We start from the raw sequence: 25860 nt of genomic DNA, 5'->3' as shown, positions 1-25860 counted from the left end.
CTTCTCTGGGAAACCTGTTCCAGTGTCTCACCACCCTCACAGGAAAGATTTTCTTCCTAATATCTAATCTAAATCTACCCTCTTTCAGTTTAAAACTGTTACCCCTCCTCCTATCACTACATGCCCTTGTAAAAAGTCCCTCTCCTGCTTTCCTGTAGGCTCCCTTCAGGTACTGGAAGGCTGCTGTAAGGTCTCCCCAGAGCCTTCTCTTCTCCAGGCTGAACAGCCCCAACTCTCTCCGCCTGTCTTCATAGGAGAGGTGCTCCAGCCCTCTCATCATCTTCATGGCCCTCCTCTGGACTTGCTCCAACAGCTCCATGTCCTCCTTATGTTGGGGGCCCTAGAGCTGGACACAGTATTCCAGGTGGGGGTCTCACAAGAGTGGAGTAGAGGGGCAGAATCACCTCCCTTGACCTGCTGGCCATGCTGCTTTTAATGCAGCCCAGGATATGGTTGGCCTTCTGGGCTGCAAGCGCACATTGCCTGCTCATGTTGAGCTTCTCATCAACCATCACCCCCAAGTCCTTCTCCTCAGGGCTGCTCTCAACCCATTCTCCACCCAGCCTGTATTTGTGCTTAGGATTGCCCCGACCCACATGCAGGACCTTGCACTTGACCCTGTTGAACTTCATGTGGTTCGCACAGGCCCACTTCTCAAGCCTGTCAAGGTCCCTCTGGATGGCATCCCTTCCCTCCAGCATGTCGACCGCACCGCACAGCTTGGTGTCGGCAGTAAACTTGCTGAGGGCGCACTCAATCCCACTGTCCATGTCGCCGACAAAGATGTTAAACAGGACCGGTCCCAATACAGATGACATCAGTCGCTCTTCCCCTATCCACCAGCGTTGTAACCCCATCGTAGAAGGCCACCAAATTTTTCAGCCATCATTTGCCCTTAGTGAAGCCCTGTTGGCTGTCACCAATCAATCACCTCCTTGATTTCCGTGTGCCTTAGTAGTTTCCAGGAGGATCTGCTCCATGATCTTTCCAGGCACAGAGGTGAGACTGACTGGCCTGTAGTTCCCCAGGTCTTCCTTTTTTCCCTTCTTGAAGATGGGTATTATGTTTCCCCTTTTCCAGTCAGTGGGAACTTCACCAGACTGCCATGACTTATGAAAAATGATGGACAGAGGCTTAGCAACTTCATTCGCCAGTTCACTCAGGACCCGTGGGATGCACCTCACCAGGTCCCATGGACTTGTGCACCTTCAGATTCCTTAGATGGTCTCAAACCTGATCTTATCCTACAGGTTTGAGACCATCTAAGGAGCATGAAGGTGCATAAGTCCATGGGACCTGATGAGGTGCATAAGAAAACCAATAAAATAAGTAAACCAATATCAGTACTAATGCTAACAGAAAATACACAGAGTTATACTCCGCCTATATAGTGGTCACAAGCTGCACGCTCCCAGCAGTGAATGCTAGATGTCGAGTGCTGCAAGCACCGCAGCTCCAGCGAAAGCGTGATGGTCACAATGAATGGGAGAGTAGGCCTCGGGAGCAGAATGACAGGCAACACCCTCCAAGGATGGTGACCATTGAAGAGGGGGGGGGTCGTTCCCAGCAAACTTTCCAATTTATAGTGAGTGTGACATTTATGGTATAGAATACTTCTGTTGGCCAGCCCGGGTCAGCTGCCCTGGCTTTCACTCCTCCTAGTTTAAGCACCTGGCTAACTCAGAACTGCTAACAGCCTTGATCACTATGGAAACCCACATACCATGGCTGGCCACAAACTAAAACAAAGTGTCTTATCACCTTTGTTCCCACCATATCAGGTGCTGAAGTCTTCTCAAAAGTGCAGCTTTTCTGAAAAGAATGTTGATTCTATGATTCTATCCCAGTGAAACCAGGACAGACCTAAACACAAATAAATAATGCCAAACTGTAGAGAAAAAAAGTGACTGCAATGAGACATGCAAACATTTTTCCTGTTTACTCAATAGTGCTAAAAAAGTAGCTTCATATGAAACACCGAATACATTGTGGGCAGTAAACTTCAAGAAATATGGACAATCAGAACAAGGCAGGGAAAAGCAAATAAATGACGATATGTCAGAAAACATAAACCATAAAGGAAAACTGAAAAAATAAGAGGAGTCAGGAGAAGATAATAAGCTTCAAATACAATAAAAAGCTTTTGCAAGGGGGTAGGTCATAAACTGACTTCTGTGGCTGCTGGGAACAGGATAGGAAATAGTGGGCTTTAATTATTGCAAGAATGTTTTTCTTAGAGATTATGAAAATTTTTCTACTGCTAAGAAGAATGAAGCATTGGAACAGATTGTTTAGGAGATTGTAGAGTATCTATCTAGACCTGGTTCAGGTATAGCTCTAACTTGAGTCAAGGATGAAATACGTAACTTCTCAAGGACCCATCCAATTTATCTACTGCAGGTATTTCTCTGTTGCATGATACAACAAGGAAAAAGGCCAGAGCCTGAAGAAATACTTCTTTGAAAGAGTAAGAAAAATCTTAAGTACTCGCGCTGACGTACAACAGTCCTGCAGAAACAATGTGATAGCTAAGGTAAAAAAAGACGACTTATTGGCTATGCTTTCTGAATTAGCCTTCTTTTGAGTCATCTCTCAGAGTACAATATGAACATACTGTCTGATCATCAGCCATTAAAAAATATCATAAACTATTGCCAAGGCATTCAAGCAACACATAGGCTATGGAGATTCCAACAAGCTGATCTGAGTATAAGATGCTGCTGCCAAAGTGGGAGACTGTCAGCATGCTCCAATACCTTTGCATGTAGGATGGTGTGGGGATCTGTTCCTTGTCCCCCTTTTTTTTTTTTTTTTTTTTCCTCTTTGGCATTGTCTCAGAAACCGTCCTATCCCACGTGCTCAGACGCCATCTTCTGGGGTACAGGACTACCTGACCTTGACGACATTTTGTGAGGCAAGAAGTTAGGCGCCGACTAGAGTGACGTCTCCGCCCTGCAGCCCTCCACCCACTCCGGAGAGAGACCCATCCGGGACATCGGGCGACAGCCTGGCAATGGGCCAATCCTACGGCACGGGAACCGGACCTGTCCTGCCCTCGGGCCTGTGAGTGGTGCAAACTTGTGACTGGCGGCTCCATGTCACACGACTCTGCAAAATTTCTCTGTAAAAGAGGCCGTTTTCCCCCACGACGTGTGCGCCCACCCCCCGACTGCTGAGAATCAACAAAGGACCCACGGGACGCCGCGGGATCCAGGGTGGTGACTATCCTTTCCCTCTCAACTGATCTCTTTTCCTCTCTTCCTTTTACTTACTTCTCTCTCTCCCTCTCCCTTCCTTGCTCACTAAGTTGCCTCGTTGTTGGACTTAATAAAGTCAAAGTTAAGTTTATTGATACCGTGCCTCGGTTGTGCTTTGTCCGAACTCAAGGATCACGAATCTATTTTATTTCTGGTCAGGATTTTGGGGGTGCTTTACTTGCAGGCAGGTAAAGCATACCGGGTGATTTATACCGGGTGATTAATCAGGCGGGTCCCACGTGGACTGACTGCATTGAACCAGGCGGGTCCCTGTCACGGTTTAAAGCTGGGCTGGCTATTAAACCTATGGTAGATGCTCTCTGTTAACCCTCCCCCCCCACACCCGAAGGGAAAGGGAAAAGGAAAAGGGAGAGAGGCTTCCAGGTTGGAAAGTGAAAACAGTTTTAATAAACTATAATAATGAAAAAGAGTATAATAACAATAATAGAAATAATCAAATATATACAAATATATATACAAAACCAAGATTGAGCTCCCCTGAAGTCAGCCACGTCACCACCGGCACTGCAGGGCAGGCTCCGGGAAGGCCCAGGCTGGGCCTAGCGACGGTCGAGAGCTGGATTCAGGAACGCACGGATCGGGATCGGGGGCAGCAGGAAAACAGACGGAGTCCTCCTTGGACACCGGCCATAGCAGAAAGAGCGAGACCCTCGTGATCCCCCCGCTTTATACTGAGAATGACGTGTATGGGATGGAATCACCTGCCCTGTCTGCTCCCCCCTGCAGCTGCGACCCCCCTTCGGTTCTTCACTCGTAAGCAGTGAGGAATTCAGCAGTGACCTTGGTTTCTCTCAAGAACAAGTACAGCAAGAGCCTTTCTGCACAACATCCCTACCGGTGCCTCAGCGATAACTACAAACTTCGAGCGTTATCAGTCCTGGAAGCAGACAGTGTCTGCAAAACATGCAGTTAGTTTCAGAAAGTGCAGTTACTTAGAGGAGACTTAGCTGAAAGTAAAAATCACTGAAAGGAAAATTGGCCCGGTTTAGGCCAAACCAGGACAGTCCCACGTGGACTGACTGCATTGAACCAGGCAGGTCCCACGTGGACTGACTGCATTGGAGTTACTAATCAGGCGGGTCCTTCTCAGGACTGACTGCATTTAATTTCTAGATTTACTTTTTACTAATCAGGCGGGTCCCACGTGGACTGACTGCATTTAATTTCTAGATTTACTTTTACCAATCATGCGGGTCCCTCTCGGGACTGACTGCATTTTATTTCTATATTTACTTTTAAGGCAGATCTTAATCCGGAACCTGACAGATGGGAAGCTTTGACAATCAAAGCAAATTTCAGCCAGGATGATATGCTACAGACAGAGAAATATCTTGCATTTCAGAGCTGTCCAGACTGCATGAAACAATTAGAATCTGGGGTCCCAGAGAACGAATGAAGTGGATATTGTATACAAAACTGTGTTTAAATGAAATTAGCCAAAAATCCTAGCAGATTTAAAAACTGATGTAATAAGATGAGTCTATGCTTCAATGTCAGGCAAGCATAAGGACACCTCTGCTGACCAGCTATCCAACTCTTCATTTACATATGTGCATGAAAAAGTGCAACAGATGAGAAGAGCTCAGGGATCAATAACGGGACAGAACCTCACGAAATCCCAGCCTACCCGTGGTAAACAGTCAGAACAAGTCTGATGATTTTTAATGAGGGTAACTGTGGGACTTTCAGTAAGTTCCAATTGCTGAGAGGCAGGCTAGGAGGACATACAGGCATTTAACATGACCAGGAAATAGATGATGGATGGACTAACAGGCCACATCAAAATTCAAATGATTCAGTATTAAAGGAGGATGTGAGCTCCAGATGTCTCAAGTTGGACACCCCTAAAGGCATCAGAGGTCAAAGAAACTAATGGACAAAGATCTAACCAAGAGGATGGCACTTCTGCTCAGCAATGCCACTCATTGCAAAACAGTCCTCAGGGTCCAGTAGAGACTGAATTGATAGGATAAAGATTCATGGTTTCTCTTCCCATAAGACATATTTTTCTATAGCCCAACAGAGAAAAGGCAGGCATGACAAAGAACACCAACCTAGGCATGTAATTATAAGCAAGGAGCCAATGACTGGAGGCCTCTGGGCACCAATTCACAGTTCTTGCTAACAATCACAAAAACTAGACTCAAAGTATCATCTTCAGTAAATTACAGGTCATAGGAAGTACCTGTGCAGAGAGGAACTTAAGCAACCATAAAGCAGTTGCACACAGCCAGAGGAAAAGTGCCAGGACTCAAAGACAGCCTTAGCAATCTTCTCGCCTGTTGCAGAAGACTTAAAAAATAAGATATATAAGCAACACGAAGGACTAGGGAGTCAAAATAAGACCACTATACCAATGGCAGCAACACAAACAAGGAATGGGAAACTGGGCTGACCACTAGCTGGTGGGCTGCAATGATCTGGCAGGAAGAGTCTTGGCCCTATGGACAGGCATGTAGTACTGAACAGTTGGCCTTAACAAGTCATTAGCACAAAGGACAAAAGAGCATAAATTGCTGTAAAGAAACATCTAGAAGCTGCACAGAACATGGAGAGAAAAATCCAGGTTTGGAGAAAGCACCACCAAAGCCATTCTGCATGCCAAAATGCTAGTGATGTTTGTGGCATATCTGTAAATAAGTCTTCTAAGTAAGCGAGCAGACAAAAAAAGCCCACCTTGTTTCAGAAATATAGAAAGAAAAGCTCATCTAGACTCTGGCCACATTAACACTAAATACAGACACATGGAGGACCAAGATCACAATTTGGCAATGACTAAAACCTAGGTCCTTCATGAAGTTTAAAAGAAAATTAGGTTCATTAAAAAGTAATACAAGTATAGTTTCTAATATTCCAGTTTGCATGTAGAGTTGCATCTTTCATACCAAATATTTATTCATGTTAATATTTTTAATGTTAATATTCTTCCCTAGACAATTCAAAGGGGTGAGTCAGAGTTTTCTGTCCCAAGTATGGTCAAGCAGACTGTTCATATCTCCTTCCTGTCCAGATTAACTCTTACCATTGAGCTTTTCAAGATTAAAAACTGCTTTTAAAAATGCGTTAAGATTTGCCTTGTTGGTGAACATGCCTGAAAATCCAGTGTAAGGACTATGGCAAGCAAAACAAGCCAAGAGTTAAAGTATAAGTACAATTTAAGTTAGTTTTACATCTTTTTAATACATATCTGCACAGGCACTATTTTACATTATATGCTGCTAAAACAGTCATTTAAGACAATCGGGAAATTAATCACTGTAAGAAAAAAATGACAAACGAGAAATTCTAACAGAACTTTTGCAGGGTTCACTTGCAGAACTCATTCTTCCACAAATTAGGAAACAAGATCTAGCTGATATGAATAAATAACATAAAAGGAGAAACTCCTCTTCAATCTCAGAGAACAGCTACAGCATTTTTTCTCATCTGCCTTTCCCTGCAACTCTGCTCCCTAAGCCACACTGCCTCAGTGAATAACTAACAATAGAAATGATAAACTGTTAATATTCAGCTTAAAACCAAGGACATATTAAACCTTTAAAAAGGTTATTCAAGATTTTATAAAAATTTATTTGAAAATACTTTATTTTGTAGTGCATTATTTGGATGAAAAAAGATGAAAAATAGCTTTAAATGAAACAATGTCATTTAATGTTTATTTGCCGAGGGGAACATTGCACAGGAAGGTCTTTAGCAGGTCCTGTTAACAACTGCTGCTCTTCATCTAGTACCTCTTTTTCTCCTCCATTTACTGTCCACCTAGGTATTAAGTCCTTCATTCTACATATTACAGCCGTAACTGTAAACTAAGTGTTGATTTGCTATTCTACATAAGTATGTACTAAAACATTTTTTACAAGGGACAAAGATTGTGGATTACTTAGTGAGGTTCCACTCTTATCAAAAGAATACACTGAGTGAAAGCAGTGGAAATATTTTGTTATGGGAATGTTATGCCAATGCTCATTACACCTTTTGAAGTCAGGCTTACTTTTCCCTAAAGTATAAAAATGATAATTGAAAAAGAAAGATAAGCTTGGAAAAGGAAATCATACAATGAAATTGTGATGCAGAACAATGCTTAAAAAAATCTAAGCTCTGATGAATATCAGGACCACATGCTTGAGGTTAGGAAGTTGATTAAGTACTTTGCTAAAAATAGCCTTAAAATATGCCTTCAGAATCTATTCATAATTAAGAAAGCTTGATTATGATGTCTACTGCTCTCTACTCTTAGTGGAAATGCAGTGTGCTGCCTATATTGAATACTATTATAATCACAATACTTATCATATTGTATATTATTGTAATCACAATATAAATGCCTAAAACTAACCCAGGCTCCTTTCTCTTTCTCTATAGGACATTAGTTTTAAGTCTGTCCTTCACTTTATGACATTCAGAATTGTAATTCTGTGTTAAACACTGAAAACTTTCAATATTTAAAAAAGCACCTTATAAAGGATAGTATCAGTCTTCAGAGAGTTTGAGGCAGGATATACATAATTCAGGCATACAACAAAGTCTTGGTAATAAATACACAGATCTGCTCTATCCTAACACTAATCAGTAGAAAGTAATAGAGATAAGAAGCCTGAACAAAATTCTGCATCAACTAGGCAATAAATATGTTGGTTTTATTATACCAAAATATATAATTGTCCATTCTGATTTCACATTGTTGAAAAATAAAAGCCATATAAAATACTACTGCAAGTTACTACATATACTTATAAGGAACATCACACAAGGATAGACACTAGAAAATATGTTTTCTAAAATTCACACACAAGTGTGGACTAAACTGGATTATTCCACATTAATTAATCTAGATAAAAGTGTAAAATTCATTACACTTGTAACAAAGGAGATAATTTGTTAGATCTTACTAGAAAAAATAAAAAGTCTGAGAAACTGTATTATTTTATTTATATACTTTAAATTATTGAACACTGTCATGACAGCATTTATAAAGTTGGCAGTAATAAAAATCATTTGGCAATATACTGAATTCACTAGAGTTCTATTTATAAAGAAATACTTTTCACTTGAATCATAAAGTTAAATAACTGACATAGGGAGGAGTTCTTTGCACAATATAATTCATTCCTTATTACAAAATTCAGATGTGGGATTACAATCCATTGTAATACAACAATCCCTTTTTACACCGCAGCTAGTTTTATGAAGTAATTTATGCTTTCAAATTTTGATCCACTACCCAAAATAAAGAAATAAATGCTGCATTTTGTTTCAAATGCTCTAAAATTATTCTTTAAACCAAATTTTTCAAATTTTATGTTTTTTCTACTCTGGCTTGTCCATTTCATCATCTTCTGGTTCCACTTCTGCAAAAACTAGTTTTGGCTGCATTTTCAAAAATATTAAAAATATTAAAATAATAGTCAGACTACAATTCTTTATCAGAAACTGTATTAGACATGCACTAATTAGACACAATTACATCCTTTCTATACTTAAAAAAAGAGCATCCTAGACTTGCCTGTTTTTCATTTTCAGCATAAACCTATCAACTAACCTTCTAAGAACTGAAGAAACTTGCAGCTCTCAGGCAAAGAACAAGCATAACAAAAATGCATCTTTTGCAAATATTATTTCCTCATCAGCTCACAATCATTATCTGTGTATTCCATGAATAAAATTAAGATCAAAGAGAGGAACAAATCAATTTAACATAATGCTAGAAAAATGGAGCCACAGATCTTCTCATTCCATGATTTTAAAAAAGAAACTTCCGTTTTGATAAACTGTAGTATGACAGTAGCCAGTAAGTGAAAACAGAACAGCTAAGCCAGGTTTCTGGCTTAGCCTATGCATGAAAATACAGCTTCTCCTCTGGAGACTTTATCCAGCACTACCGTAACATAAAAAAAACTAATGATCTTCATGTGAGAATACAGCGTATCTTACAGTCAAGCTTGATGGTATCTATTCCTCCTCTGTTTACTTGTATTTTAAATAGCACTGTCGTGGTTTAACCCCAGCCAGCAACTGAGCACCATACAGCCACTCACTCACTCCCCTCTGGTGGGATGGGGGAGAGAATTGGAAGAGTAAAAGTGTGAAAACTCGTGGGTTGAGATAAAGACAGTTTAATAAGTAAAGCAAAAGTCATGCACACAAGCAAAGCAAAACAAGGAATTCATTCACTACTTCCCATCAGCAGGCAAGTGTTCAGCCATCTCCAGGAAAGCAGGGCTCCATCACATGTAATGGTTACTTGGGAAGACAAACGCCATCACTCCTAACGTCCCCCACTTCTTTCTTCTTCCCCCAGCTTTATATGCTGAGCATGATGTCATATGGTATGGAATATCCCTTTGGGTCAGTTGGGGTCAGCTGTCCTGGCTCTGTCCCCTCCCAACTTCTTGTGCACTCCCAGCCTACTCGCTGGTGGGGTGACGTAAGAAGCAGAAAAGGCCTTGACTCTGTGCAAGCACTGCTCAGCAGTAACTAAAACATCCCTATATTATCAACACTGTTTCCAGCACAAATCCAAAACATAGCCCCTTACCATTTACTATGAAGAAAATTAACTCTATTTCGGCCAAAACCAGCACAAACACTTAAACTTTATAAAAATAATTATTGATTACTTTTTAAACACACACAGTATCAAGTAGCATTTCAACCAACTATTTGGACATTCAGTTCCCCTGTTTTAGACTTTAATCACTGCATGGTCCCCCTTTCCAACCTAATTCTCAGCACAATCATTGTGGAGCTGAAACTACTAGATTTCTGATGCTGGCTGTGCTCGACTTCTCATTACAACAAAGACACGACGAAGTATAAAACGCAGGCAAGGCAGTCATCATCTCATTAATGTATTAACTAATGTTTTACAGCAGTCTAAGGATGTGAAGCACTATTATTATAACAACTGTTATTTGGCAGACTCTACAAAATGCATAAACCTTAACAAAATTGTGTCTGCCTTACTTAACACAATAGATACAATTCAATGTTGCCACTGACTTCAAAGAGTAATAGCAAGCCATCAGCTATTAAAGAGCGGGATTCTACACTTGTTAAACATGTGGCACAAAATAGATTTAAAGTCACCAAAACTAGTCAAAGACAACTTCTGTATATACAGTATCTTTCTATTGGCCTGCCTTCTCCTCCATCCTCCAAATTTGCAATGGAGGTAAGGAGTATACCAAGATGTTCCAGAGAGGGTCCTACTGCAGGACTCTATTGGCACATGGTCCCTGGGTGCAGGCTGTACATCTCATTATGCCTAAGCAGACCTTGAACCCAGATAAGGACCTACACTACTGGAAGTTAGATGAGTCATTCTGTTCTCCATGGAAAGCAGAACTAAGAGTAAAAAATTAAGATTTTTCTGAATTAAAAATGTCATCAGAAAATAGTTACATAAACTCTACTTAAACCACTGAAGGAGGATTTAAAAAAAAAAAAAAAAAAATTAAAAAAATCAACATTTGATCCAAAACAGTCACCAGGGATGACAGCTATATTGGCTGAAATACTGGATTCTGTTAGCTGCTGAAGAGGTGGAATGCATGGAATCTTCTTTTTCTCTTTATTTCAAAACCTATTGATTGAAGTTTATTTAGCCCATTTTAACAGTGTACCTTCCTTTTATCACAATGCACAGAAGAAAGATATCTAAATGCCATATAGGTTCACATCAGGTCAGTATTGAGATTTTTGTTAGCAAATCACAACTATCAAGTGTAAACCTATAATTTCTGACCATTGAAACCTGCAACTGTCATAATTTTAGTCAGAAACTTCCAACCATTAAGAATGACTTTATTTGTGAAATGAGCAGCAGAACCTATGCATTTTCTAGGATAGGAGAGGCACAGTGAAAAGTTATAAACTTCAGCTAATATAAGTATGCTACTCTGAGTCCAGTAAAGCAGGGGGGGTGAGGGAGAGATAAAAAAGAAACTGTAGCATAATCTAGCAGTAACCAGCTAAAGAAAAAAACATGCAGAGGAAATCAAGTCTGGTTGCTATCTCGGTTTTTAAAATTAGCATGAAATGGCTGTAGCCTCAGCTCAGCTGAAATGTAAACTGTTTGACCTCCACAAGCTATACAGCAGTAACTGGGACACCTAGGGTGATTCATATACCTGACTATTTTAAAGACATAAGCATAGAAAACATTGGTTTTGTTATAGCATTAACAGCAGTGATAATTTAATTTAAACACAAATTGGTCTGCTTAGTAACTGCACTAGAGATTGCTAGTGTAGTAGGAGTTTGCTACATGATTAATATTTATACAAAAATTATCAAAACAGGTTTACTACTTCAAAATATTTTAATTTCTGAGGGCTAAATAATATATGTGGAAAGCAGTATTCTTTTTCCCAATCAACTCTCTCAATTTTATTTATCCTTTACTTTGGGAGTTGATTTCGGTTTGTTAGGGATCTTCTTGGCAGATCCCATGGGAGATTGCCATGGAGGGCAAAGGGGCCCAGGAGAGCTTGTTGATCTTTGAGAACAATCATCTCCTCAAAAAACATTTCAACCTGTGTGCAGAAAGTCCAGGAAGTCTGGCAGAAGCCTAGTATGAATGCACAGGGATCTCCTAACTGAGACAAACCCCAAAAAGGAAGAACACAGACAGAAGCAGCAGGGACAGCCTTAGCCAAGAGAAATAGAGGCATTAAGTGAACATGTAGGAAAGGAGTTAGGAAAGCCAAAGCTCAGCTGGAGTTGAAATTAGAAAGAAATGTAAAAGGCAACACTAAGGGCTTCTACAACTACAGTGACAGACAAAGGAATGCCGAGGAAAATATGCTCAATGGGGCAAGTAACCTACTACCATAGGATATGGAAAAGGCCAAGGCACTCATTGCTTGTTTTGGCTCAGTTTTCCCTGAGAAGGTCTCTGAGGACCCCTACACTACCAGCAGAGTCTTTGGGAGGGAGTGAGACATTACCAACAGAAAAGGAAGACAGAGACAGGGAGTACATAGCTCATTGGACATATACAAATCCATGAGACCAGATAAGACTGGACCCAAAGGTACTGAGGGAGATGGCCAATGTCATTGCAAGGGCACTCTATCATCTTTGAGAGGTCATGGTGATCGGGGGAGGTTCTTGATGACTAGAAAAGGCAAACATTCATCTTCATGAAGGGTAAAAGAAGGATTTGGGGAACTACAGGACAGTCTACCTAACCTCAGTGCCTGGGAAGGTTATGGAACAAATCCTCATGGAAGGCATTTCCAGGCACATGAAGGACAAGAAAGTGATAGGGAACAGCCAGCATGGATTTAGCAAGGGCATACTGTGCCTGCCAACATGACTGCTGGAACATGCTGCCCAGAGAGGTTGTGGAATCTCCATCCTTGAGGCTATTCAAACTTGGCTGAGCAAGTCCCTGAGCAACCTGAATCTAATTGTGATTTCTGTGTAATCGGACCCGAGCAACCTGATCTAAGTGAACATGCTTTAAGCAGGAAGCTGGACTAGATAACCTCCATAGGTCCCTTCCTACTTAAATTATTCTATGATCCTGTGATTCCACATGACTGTCAGCTGAAACCAGTATCTCATACACTGACAAATGCATTGTGGGTTACACTAACAGGTTGCAACCAAAAAGAGGAAAACAAAACTAACATGATTTATTCTTACTAGATTTGTTTGTATGATTTTCTGCATGTTCTCTTTACTTCAGTGGTTTTCAACATATTCAGATATGCAGATCCCTAAAAAATTTCCAGGGGCCATGCAGACTGCTCTAGAGTCAACATAATCCCTCTGGTTATGGGTTGTTTTCCTTAGTTACCTTTCAGGGATCCAGTAAAAAGTAGCTCATTGGCATCTGAGATTCATAGACTAGCAGCTAAAAAAATACTGCTATAGCTAAACCAGCTGGAGGTGACAATTGCATATCACAGCATGTGATTCATGTTTCAGTAACTTTTGAAATTTGTGTTTATATTGCACTGAAACAAAGAAAGAAGAAACCAGAATAATGTCAGAAAGGCTACTTTCAGACTGAAAAGCAGAGGTTTTCAGCATCAGGCCCCTTTGTATTCCTTACCCCACCAACCAGCCTGACTCTTCTTTGAATCTCAGGGGCTTCCCTCTCAAAATTAACAATTTCTAAAGAAGACATATCTTAAATATACCAACATGTGTCAACAAAATCACTGTTATAAAACATTCTGTTCAGTCCTGCTTCTTCAACTAAAGATACTCGAGCCACTATATGACTAACACTTCACACACTGGTACTGCCATTGAAAAAAAGATCAGTGAACACAGCACAGCTACAGGCTGTTGCTTTGGCATTCCCTTTCACCTGTGACAAGCAGCAATGACAAAGACAGCAAAATAGGAGCAACATCACTGAACTGTAAGATATTTTCTAAGAACTCTGGTCTATCTTGATGGGAAGGGAAATTTCACTCTCACCTATGATACAGAGGAGAGCTACATCTGGGCCTGATTAGGCCCTCAGCTACAATGCTTAGTAATTCCTGCTGATCCTTCAGAGGGACATCTGAAGTCATTATAGTATCTCCGTACAGATGTGTTAAAACAAACAGCTCACAAAGAACGTAATTTTCAGGCATTTACAACTGATGCCTCAGGTTCCTTTCCTGTAGTTCTTTACTTGAAAACTTCAATCTGTCCTTCCTTTCCTTTCACTCCACTGGAATGACTCTTGCCAAGGTCTCTAACAAGCTTTTTCCTGAAAAATCTCAAGGTCTTTTCTTTATCCTCATCCATTATGACTTTTCTACTGCATTGATCATATTTTTTTGACACTTTTTATTCACATTGGGCTTCTGTGATAAGTCATCTTCTGATTCAGTATGTACTTGTCATCCCTTGGTATCCTTTCAGCAGCATCTGATTTTTCACCAGTCCTTTTGCCACTTATGTACTTCCTCCTCCATTTCTGGCTCAAATTATAGGAGAAACAGAAAGGTCAGGCTAATGATAACAAGCTTGAAAATAATTTCAAGTGATAAATAATGCAAATGACTATTTGGCTTCAAGAATAAATTAGGAACCTTTAACTCCAACAAAAAGGAAATATTTTTACATACAATGTATAAACTAACAGCAAAAGTCATGCCACAGGTATTTCTTATAAGAATTATTAAAGTGAAAATACAATTTAAAAAGCATTAAAACAGTTATCTGATTTAGAATGACCTTATCACTATGAATCAGGACCAGACAAACTCTAAGCCAGTCATCACAATCACAGAGTTAAGAAAACTCTGGTCAGCCAAAAAATGAGTGTTTCTTAGTCTTCTCAGTCTAAAATTATTTTATAACCATCACTGAAGAAAATTAAGTAACTAGGGTTTCCTTCAACATTTTCTTAAGAAGGAAAATGAAAAACTATAAATTAATAACCATCCGTTAGACAAAAAACAAAAGCCTTGTCAAACGAGATATATAAAGCAGATACTTTTATACCATATTTAAGTGAAAAGTTACTACAAGAAATGTGGAAAAGGTGACAGAGAAATAAAGTAGTAAAAAGAATAAACACTATTGTAAAAAATGAAATGTACTGATTGTATGTTTTCAAGGTCTCAAGACAATATATTATTTTAAGCATGTATCAGAATATCACCTTTCCTAACTCTATAGTATATCTTATGCTATAGCTAAAAGAGTCAGTTTCCCTAGGTTTGTATACTGCTCATTATTATGAACTCCTGATTTTAACAGGGGCACCAGGGACACTCTTAGAATCCAATATTATGTGACAATTTGCATCAATTACTTGTACTTTTCATATTTTATTAAACGTTCATCTGTAAGATACTTGATATACAAGGTAAACATACATGCCCTACAAAGTCAGATACAGGATATATAATTAACACAGCTCTATTTTATGAGTGCGTGCAGGCAAGCAGCTAATGAAACCTATGACTGCCATTGGTCTGCAACTGTTAATATAGACCTCCATTTCTGAAAATTAAGAACATAACATGATTATAAAGACAGTTTTTGCATTTCAGTGCCTTAGCCTGTATTATTATTATTGACATATTAATAATTAATTTATTAATAATAGTTTTTAAATGCTCTTCACATAGGGTACATCTTACAGTTAAGTTTTTAAAGCAAGGATAACGGCAGTTTCACTGGCATGAGGTTTATCAACTGACAAAACCATCAAGGAAGCATGCTGTTGGCTGCAGTCCAGCTCCCCCACATACATATCACTGTCTGGTGTGTAAGTTAACAGCAGTCTGGACTTGCATCCTCCCCCCTTCTCAGACAGCTCTCTTTTTCCCCTGCAGCTACATCTTTTAACAAGAAACTTTAATGAGATCTGCCCACCTGACACAGTAAGCCTTCTGTAATACAGCTATGTTTTAAAACTTTTATGTCTACTACATTGCAGGTGTCAGGGATGAAAACTAATATAAAATCAATGAAGTTACTGAGCCAAAAATACACTGAGGTATCTATCTACCTGATGGAATGTGTGATCATATTTACTTTTCAGAATGGATAGTTGCATCTCTCAAATAAGACCAGGTACATACGCATTCAAAGTTAATTTCACCTCTAGCAAATATGAACCCCCAATTAAAAATCAATATTTAGCACATTCATTACAACAACTGTTACAGAATCAGGCTTTCAAATACTACTTCTTTGATACCAAGGATGCTACTGTATAATGCATTGATTTGATGTACTTCACAACAATGCCATACTTATTAATTATCCAGTCAAAGGCAGGCTGGGTCACTGATGTTCTGTCTCCATTTAGCCCACACCTGGGGCTAAACAGTAGCAGTTTTTCTCTCACCCAATGTCCCTTCCCCACCTGAGGAAGCAAATTGGGAAAAAGAGGGAGACTCGTGGGTTACTTTATTAAATCTGTTTAATTTTAAAGAAACCAATATCAATGCTAACACAAAACACACAAAAGTATACTTGGCTACAGAGTTGCAGCAGGTTGTCCAGGAATGCCAATCATTGGGAATGAGGAAAAAGTGAGTCCAGAAGAGCAAAAATAACCCCACCTCTCCCCAGCAAGCCCTTCCTTTTATAGTGAACTCGACTGTTAATGATATAGAATACACCTGTGGACCAGCCAGGGTCAGCTGCCCTGCATTTAACAGCTAAGGGCCTTGATCACCACACCACAGCTGGCCACAAACTGAAACCAAATCCCAATGAAACCAGGACAGGATTCCACCCCTTATTCTATATCATTTACAATCAAGTCACTACTGTTTTCCCCATCCCTCAACACACATACACATCCACATATACACACAGATATTCTCTTCAGTCCATGAGCCATCTCTCCAAGAAGTCCATTGAATCAATTCAGTCCAAACCCATGGGTTCCATTTCTCATCATAGTCTCTCAGGGCAGGAAAAGCATTGGTGTGGGATTCACTCAGCTGGCAGATCAGGACCAGGCCTCAACACGGTGTCATGGACTGGTGAAGTTGGGCACAGCAGGATGATGTGTTGCATCTTGATCTTACAGCTGGTGTATCTGGTACAGCCCATGTTCAGGGTCTGGGGTTATTCTTATTACAGTAAGTTACACTTACCATCATACAGTTGAAATTATTAGCTATTTTTGCCCAGAAATAATTCTCCTTGGGGTACACATTTAACTTCCCCATCCTCCTGCATCATCCCCCATGTGCACCCAGGTCCTTGAGCAAAAGCAATTCCACCAGTGGGTTTGCCTTTGCTCAAGGCAGGAGTAATCCAAACTGTTTACCCCAACATATTTCTTCCATGAACCACAGGGACTTTTTCCCCCTCTACAGTGTGCAACAGTTTGCATCGAGAAGGACCAGCCCGACTGACAGATTCCCTGGTATCAACTAACCAGGTGGACTTTGCTAAGTGTGCATCCCAATTTTTGAATGTCCCAGCACCCATCACTTTCAGTGTCATCTTTAACAGTCCATTACATCCTTCCACTTTCCCAGCAGCTGGTGCATGGTAGGGGATGTGATATATCCATTCAATACCATGCTCTTTAGCCCAGGTGTCTATGAGGCTATTTCAGAAATGAGTCCCCTTGTCTGACTCGATTCTTTCCAGAGTGCCATGTCACCATGAAATCTGCTTTTCAAGGCCCACAATAGTGTTAGAGGCAGTGCATGAGGCACAGGGTATGTTTCCAACCAGCCAATAACTTGCTTCCACCATTGTGAGCTCATAGCACTTGCCTTGGCAGGTTCGTGGAAGCAAGATGTAATCAATCTGCCAGGCCACTCCATACTTATATTTTAGCCATCATCCTCCATACCACAGGGGTTTTAGTCATTTGGCTGCTTTAATTGCAGCACAAGTTTTACATTCATGGATGACCTGTGCGATGGTGTCCATGGTCAAATCCACCCCTCGGTCACGGGCCCATCTATATTTGGCATCTCTGCCTTGATGACCTGATGTATTATTGGCCCACCAAGATAAAAATAATTCACCTTTATGCTGCCAGTCGAGGTCTACTTGAGCCACTTCAAACTTAGCAGACTGATCCACCTGCTGGTTGTTTTGTTATTCCTCAGTGGATCTGCTCTTGGGTACGTGGGCATCTACATGATGTACCTTCACAACCAGCTTCTCTAATTGGGTAGCAATATCCTGCCATAATTCAGCTGCCCAGATGGGTTTGCCTCTGCGCTGCCAGTTGTTTTTCTTCCATTGCTTCAGCCATCCCCACAGGGCATTTGCTACCATCCATGAGGCAGTAATCAGGTAGAGTACTGGCCATTTTTCTCGCTCAGCCATGTCTAGAGCCAGCTGGATGGCTTTTACATCTGCAAACCGACTCTACTCACCTTCTCCCTCAGCCACTTCTGCCACTCATAGCATAGGACTCCACAAAGCAGCTTTCCACCTCCGCTGTTTGCCTACAATATGACAAGATCCATCAGTGAACAAGGCATGATACTTCTCATTCTCTGACAGTTTATTCTATGGTGGGGGCTCTACAGCGTGCATCACCTCCTCCTCTGGCAACATTCCACAATCTTTGCTTTTGTGCCAGTCCATGATTACTTCCAGAATTCCTGGGCGATTAAGGTTCCCTATTTGGGCCCGCTGAGTAATAAATGCAACCCACTTACTCCACGTTTCATCAGTTGCATGATGTATAGAGGGGGTCTGTCCCTTAAACATCCAGTTCAACACTGGCAATCTGGGTGCCAGGAGGAGCTGTGCCTCAGTGCCTATTACTTCTGAGGCAGCTCCAACTCCTTCATAGGCTGCCAGCATCTCTTTTTCTGTTGCAGTATAACAGTCCTCTGATCCTCTGTATCCCCAGCTCCAAAACCCTAGGGGTCGGGTCGACCTCAAGTCTCCCCCGGTGCCTTTTGCCAGAGGCTCCAGGTAGGGCTGTTCTCCCCAGCTGCGGTGTAGAGCACGTTCTTTACATCTGTTCCCATCCGGACTGGTCCAAGGGCTACTGCATGACCTCTCTCTTGTTTAATTTGCTCGAAAGCCTGTTGTTGCTCAGGGCCCCATTTTAAGTCATTCTTTAGAGTTACTTCCTAGAGAGGGCTCACAATCCGACTGTAATGGGGAATGTGCATCCTCCAAAAGCCTACTACGCCTAGGTAGGCTTGCGTCTCCTTTTTGTTAGTTGGTGGAGACATGGCTGTTTTGTTAATCATGTCCACTGGGATCTGACAGTGGCCATCTTGCCACTTGATCCCTAACAACTGGATCTCTTTTGCAGGTCCCTTGACCATTGTGCATTTGATAGCAAAAACAGCTTCTAGAAGGATTCTAATTACTTTTTCCCCCGCTTTCTCAAAAACTTCTCCTGCTGTATTAGCCCATATAATGATGTCATCCATGTACTGCAGGTGTTCCGGAGCTCCACCATTCTCCAGTGCAGTCTAGACCAGTCCATGTCAAATGGTGGGGCTATGTTTCCACCCCTGGGGCAATCACAGAATCAATCAGGTTGGAAGAGACCTCTGGGATCATTGAGTCCAACCATTGCCCTCACACCACCATGTCAACTAGACCATGGCACTAAGTCAGTCGGCGGCAGCGGCAGCAGCGACAGCAGCGACTGAGGTGAGTGCGGGGCGAGGGCGAGATCGGGCTGTACCGGGTGGTTTCCGTACTCTGGGCCCCTCCGAGCAGCAACCCCAAGTCCCGTCTGGACCCGGAAGTTCCCGGCAACGAATCAGGAGAGGAGGGGGCGTAGCACCACCCCCCGTTGATCGGGTGATAAAGAGCCTCTAGGAGGGCACAAGATACAGGGCAAGTAAGCAGTGATTGTGTGTGTCCCGGGGTGGGGGAGGCCACAGCCGTTTGCAGCTCGTTGGGGAGGGCGCTGACTCTCTCCCAGTGCACAAGGAGAGGAAGGCGCCAAGAAGCTGTGATCCAGGGGTGTCACCAGGAGGCATTTATCAGCTCAGTGAAAGAACAATGGTCTCCACCCGGCGGAAGAAGACCAAAATGGATGTGGGAACCCAGACAGAGCTCTCACGGAAGGAGGCAATGGTGCAGGTCACAGGCTGCAGGGAATGCCACAGCGTCTCCCTGGTGACAGGGGGCTGTGTGTGCTGTGAGCAGGTAGATGATCTGCTCGGCCGAGCGGCACAGCTGCAAAGCCAGGTTGAAAGGCTTCAAGCCGAAGTAGAAAGGCTTAGGAGCATTAGGGAGGCTGAAATGGAGATAGACTGGTGGAGCCAGGCTCTGCCCTCCCTGCAACAAAAATGGGAGCACCTGCCAGAGAGCTCCCAGGATCGAGGGGCCCCTGTACTCTGCCCCTCTCAGGTGGAAAACAATAACCTAAATGAAAGGAGTGAGTGGAGGCAAGTTCATGGCCATGGCAAAAGGCGAGTGCCCTCCTTGCCTACCTTGCCTCCACAGGTGCCTCTGAGCAATAGATATGAAGCCCTGGTGGAATACAGCCGGTCCAATGGGGATGTGGTGGAGAGGCAACCTATATCAGAGGTCCCACCACAGTCAGAAAAACCTGACAGGCGTATAGCTACCTCCTCCACAAGGAAGAAGAGAAGAGTTTTAGTGGTTGGAGACTCCTTCCTAAAGGGATCTGAGGGCCCAATATGCAGAGCTGACCCCCATCCCAGGGAGGTCTGCAGCCTGCCTGGAGCCCGAATCAGGGATATCACCAGGAAACTCCCCAACCTGGTGAAGGCCACAGACTACTACCCCCTGCTGATCTTCCAGACAGGTGGGGAAGAAGCTGCATCCCGTAGTCTGAGGGCGATAAAGAAAGACTACAAGGCCCTAGGACGGTTGGTGAAAGAGTCTGGGGCACAAGTTGTTTTCTCCTCCCTCCTTCCATTTTCAGGTGATGACGTGAGATGGAATGTTGCCGCTTGTCTGCAGCAAGCTCCGTTCGGTTGCTGGCTGGCCTGAGGCTATCCGCACCCCAGGGCCATTGAGCACTGACACCAATGTGAGGATGCAACAAATGGCGTTTATTTAACTGCGCAACAGCCTTATATAGTCGTCTTGTCCCGTACGAACTCGCACGATAATGACACATCCTGCTCCTTTCGCCACGCCTACCTTCCGTTACAGCCCGAGATTTTCCGGTCGCTGTACCCTTATCTACCTACAATGGAATAGTAGGATTCTCTCTATAAATGCCTGGCTATGAGACTGGTGCTACAGGCAGGGCTTTGGGTTCTTTGATAATGGCTGGTTTTATAAGACACCAGACCTGACAGTAATACATGGGAAAGGTTTATGTCGTAGGGGCAAAAAGGTTCTGGGACAGGAATTAGCAGGGCTCATTCGGAGAGCTTTAAACTAGATTCGAAGGGGGATGGGGTAGTAGCTGGGCTTGCACCACTGGGGCAACGCTCTAGTGTTGAGGTAGACCAGGAGGCCTCCCATCCCCCTGGGGTGAAATCGGTGTGCTCAGCTCGCTCCCCGAAATGCCTGTACACCAATGCACGCAGCATGGGGAATAAACAGGAGTTAGAAATCCGTGTTCGGTCGGGGGACTATGATCTAGTGGCAATTACAGAGACTTCTCGCATGACTGGAATGTGGTCATGGATGGCTATGTCCTGTTCAGGAAAGACAGGCCACTAAGGAGAGGTGGTGGAGTTGCTCTTTATGTGAGTGAGCAGCTAGAATGTATTGAGTTCTGTCCAGGGGCAGATAAGGAGCGAGTTGAGTGTTTGTGGGTGCGAATTAAGGGGCAGGCTGGCAGGGGTGATACTGTTGTGGGTGTCTATTACAGGCCACCAGATCAGGATGAGGAGGGTGATGAGGCCTTCTACAGGCAGCTGAGAGCAGTCTCTCAATTACAGGGCCTGGTTGTCATGGGGGATTTCAACTACCCTGATATTTGCTGGGAGGCCTACTCAGCCAGCCATCCTCAGTCCAGGAGGTTCCTCCAGTGCATTGATGATAACTTTCTGATGCAAACGGTGGATGAGCCAACTAGGAGAGGAGCGTTACTGGATCTTGTTCTCGCTAACAAGGAGGGTCTGGTTGAAGAGGTGAAGGTTGAGGGCAGCCTTGGTTGTAGTGACCATGAGATGGTAGAGTTCAGGATCTCATGTGGCAGGAACAGAATAGCTAGCAAAATCACAACCCTGGACTTCAGTAGGGCCAACTTTGGCCTTTCAAGCAATTGCTAGGGGAAATCCCATGGGACAGGGTACTAGAAGGTAAGGGGGCCCAAGATAGTTGGTTAGCAATCAAGGACTGCTTCTTCCGAGCTCAAGATCAGAGCATCCCAGCAGGTAGGAAGTCAAGGAAGGGTACCAGGAGACCTGCATGGTTAAACAGGGAACTGCTGGGCAAACTCAAGTGGAAGAAGAGAGTGTACAGATCATGGAAGGAGGGGCTGGCCACTTGGGAGGAATATAAGTCTATTGTCAGAGGATGTAGGGAGGCAACTATGAAAGCTAAGGCCTCCTTGGAATTAAACCTTGCAAGAGAGGTCAAGGACAACAGAAAGGGCTTCTTCAAATACATTGCAGGTAAAACCAACACTAGAGGCAATGTAGGCCCACTGATGAATGAGGTGGGGGCCCTGGAGACAGAGGATAAAAAGAAGGCGGAGTTACTGAATGCCTTCTTTGCCTCTGTCTATACTGCTGGAGGCTGTCCTGAGGAGCCCCGGACCCCTGAGGCCCCAGAAGAAGTCAGGATAGAGGAGGAATCTGTCTTGGTTGATGAGGGCTGGGTCAGGGACCAATTAAGCAATCTGGACGTCCATAAATCCATGGGCCCTGATGGGATGCACCCGCGGGTGCTGAGGGAGCTGGTGGAAGTCATTGCTAGGCCATTCTCCATCATCTTTGCTAAGTCGTGGGGAACGGGAGAGGTACCTGAGGACTGGAGGAAAGTGAATGTCACTCCAGTCTTCAAAAAGGGCAAGAAGGAGGACCCGGGTAACTATAGACCAGTCAGCCTCACCTCCATCCCTGGAAAGGTAATGGAACAACTTGTCCTTGGTGCTGTCTCTAGGCACATCAAGGATAGGGGGATCATTAGGGGCACTCAACATGGCTTCACCAAGGGGAAGTCATGCTTAACCAACTTGATAGCCTTTTATGAGGACATAACCCGGTGGATAGATGATGGTAAAGCTATGGATGTGGTCTCTCTCGATTTCAGTAAAGCATTTAACACAGTCTCTCACAGCATCCTCACAGCTAAACTGAGGAAGTGTGGTCTGGATGATCGGGTAGTGAGGTGGATTGTGAACTGGCTGAAGGAAAGAAGCCAGAGAGTGGTGGGCAATGGGACAGAGTCCAGTTGGAGGCCTGTGTCTAGCGGAGTCCCTCAAGGGTCAGTACTGGGACCAGTTCTAGTCAATATATTCATTAATGACTTGGATGAGGGATTAGAGTGCGCTGTCAGCAAGTTCGCTGATGACACAAAACTGGGAGGAGTGGCTGACACACCAGAAGGCTGTGCTGCCATTCAGAGAGACCTGGGCAGGCTGGAGTGTTGGGCGGGGAGAAATTTAATGAAATATAACAAGGGCAAGTGTAGAGTCCTGCATCTGGGCAAGAACAACCCCATGTACCAGTACAAGTTGGGGACAGATCTGTTGGAGACCAGCATAGGGGAAGGGGACCTGGGGGTCCTAGTGGACAGCAGGATGACCATGAGCCAGCAGTGTGCCCTTGTGGCCAAGAAGGCCAATGGCATCCTGGGGTGTATTAGAAGGGGTGTGGTTAGCAGGTGAAGAGAGGTTCTCCTCCCCCTCTACTCTGCCCTGGTGAGGCTGCATCTGGAATATTGTGTCCAGTTCTGGGCCCCTCAGTTCAAGAAGGACAGGGAACTGCTAGAGAGAGTCCAGCGCAGAGCCACGAAGATGGTTAAGGGGGTGGAACATCTCCCTTATGAGGAGAGGCTGAGGGAGCTGGGTCTCTTTAGCTTAGAGAAGAGGAGACTGAGGGGTGACCTCATTAATGTTTATAAATATGTAAAGGGCAAGTGTCATGAGGATGGAGCCAGGCTCTTCTCAGTGACATCCCTTGACAGGACAAGGGGCAATGGGTGCAAGCTGGAACACAGGAGGTTCCACATAAATATGAGGAAAAACTTCTTTACGGTGAGGGTAACCAAACACTGGAACAGGCTGCCCAGAGAGGTTGTGGAGTCTCCTTCTCTGGAGACATTCAAAACCCGCCTGGACGCATTCCTGTGTGATATGCTCCGGCAGGGGGATTGGACTAGATGATCTTTCGAGGTCCCTTCCAATCCCTAACATTCTGTGATTCTGTGATTCTTAAAGACATCCAGAGATGGTGACTCCACCACCTCCCTGGGCAGCCCGTTCCAGTGTCTAATGACCTTTTCTGAGAAGAAATTCTTCCTAATGTCCAACCTGAACCTCCCCTGGCAAAGCTTGAGGCTATGTCCTGTTGTCCTAATCAATTCAGGGTGTATTGGATGCCCCTCCAGGTGAAAGCAAATTGTTGCCTACACTCCACTGCCAAAGGAATGGAGAAAAACGCATTTGCGTTGTCAACCGTGGCATTCCACTTGGCTGCCTTTGACTCCAGTTCGCAATGAAGTTCTAACATGTCCGCTATAGCAGCATTCAGCGGTAGTGTGACTTCGTTCAGGCCACAATAGTCCACAGTTAGTCTTCATTCCCCATTGGACTTGCACACTGGCCATATGGGACTGTTGAAGGGGGAGCGCATTTTGCTGATCACTCCTTGGTTCTCCATTTGATGGATCAGCTCATGGATGGGGATCAGTGAGTCTCTGTTAGTCCAATATTGCCGTCGGTGGACCGTTATAGGAGCAATGGCACCTTTTGCTCCTCGACCCTCAGCAGCCCCACAATAGAAGGGCCCACTGATAGACTGGGCAGGGTTTACAGTTGTTCAATTTCTTCCGTCTCCACAGCCGCTACACCAAACGCCCACCAGTACCCCCTCGGGTCCTTGAAATACCCTCTTCTCAGGTAATCTATGCCAGGAATGCGTGGGGCATCTGGGCTGGTCACAATAGGGTGTCTCTGCCGCTCAGCCCCAGTCAGACTCACTTCAGCTTCCAGTACAGTCAGCTCTTGGGAGCCCCCTGTCACACCAGAGATACAAATTGATTCTGTCCCTTTATAGTTTGATGGTATTAGGGTGCATTGTGCACCAGTGTCTATTAGAGCCTTATACTGCTGTATTTCTGATGTGCCAGGCCATCAAACCCACACAGTCCAAAAACCACAGTTGTCCCTCTCCTCCACCTGGCTGGAGGCAGGGCCCCTCTAGTCCTGAATGTAGTGTTCGTTATCCACATCTTGGTTCGAGCAGCTCACATAAATTTGATCCCCATTATTCACATCTGGTAAATAGGGGTCCGAAGCCCATCTACACTGGCTGGAGAGCTTCCCATTAGAAAACAGAGCAACAAATCTCCTGGAAGAAGCCCCATTCCTAATCAGTTCACCTTGCAACTCACGTACATGTGTCCATAAAGCCGAGGTAGGTTTTCCCTCCCATTTCCTCATGTCTTCTCCATGGTCACGCAGGAAAAACCACAGGGTGCCTCGTGATGCGTGCTATCTCTCCTAAGCAGGTCTTGCAGGGGAACGCTATCTCCTGATGGCAAAGACCTTTGTCAGTGCAGGTGGGGATTGTGGTCTGTCCTCCACCTGTGGCAATTTTTCCAACACCTCACCGAGCAGGTCTGTGGATCTGTCAGATGGTTTTTCCACATCTGAGACGCTGACGCGTGCGGAGGAAAAGAGATTGTCTGTATACTGCCGCATCCGATTATCTATGTCGCCCACCATTGATGCCTCAGCATCTGCCCAGCTAAATAATTCTAATATGTTGCCATATGATGGTGGCGGGCTCAGTACCCACTTGTGCCACATGGGTCCAATAACTTGGAGCGCATCTGGATCTACTAGTGTCTGTGGGTCATCCAGGTCCTCAAAAGTCAGCTCCTGCACAGCTATTTCCCTCAGATTCTTAACCCCTCTCTCAATGGTTGTCCACTTACCTGGGTGGTATATGACATTGTCCCTAAAGGGATACCTTTTCTTTATGCTTCACAGGAGTCACCACCAGAGAGTGAGGGGCTCTGCACCAGTTGCAAGACCCCTATCAATACCCACTTCTCTAGC

At 43.8% G+C, this 25860-nt stretch overlaps 1 long non-coding RNA gene across 1 annotated transcript in view; it reads right to left on the bottom strand.

The window, feature by feature from the left end:
- Positions 1-4026: 4026 nt before the first annotated feature.
- The window catches only part of LOC137675775 (uncharacterized), a 59882-nt gene continuing 38048 nt past the window's right edge, over positions 4027-25860 (bottom strand). The window contains exon 3 of the long non-coding RNA XR_011049997.1: positions 4027-4066. This is a non-coding gene — a long non-coding RNA (uncharacterized lncRNA). The remainder of the gene's footprint in view (positions 4067-25860) is intronic.

This window comes from Nyctibius grandis, chromosome W, assembly GCF_013368605.1.
Source record: "Nyctibius grandis isolate bNycGra1 chromosome W, bNycGra1.pri, whole genome shotgun sequence".
Taxonomy (NCBI): domain Eukaryota; kingdom Metazoa; phylum Chordata; class Aves; order Nyctibiiformes; family Nyctibiidae; genus Nyctibius; species Nyctibius grandis.
This window is presented reverse-complemented; position numbering and strand designations above follow the sequence as displayed.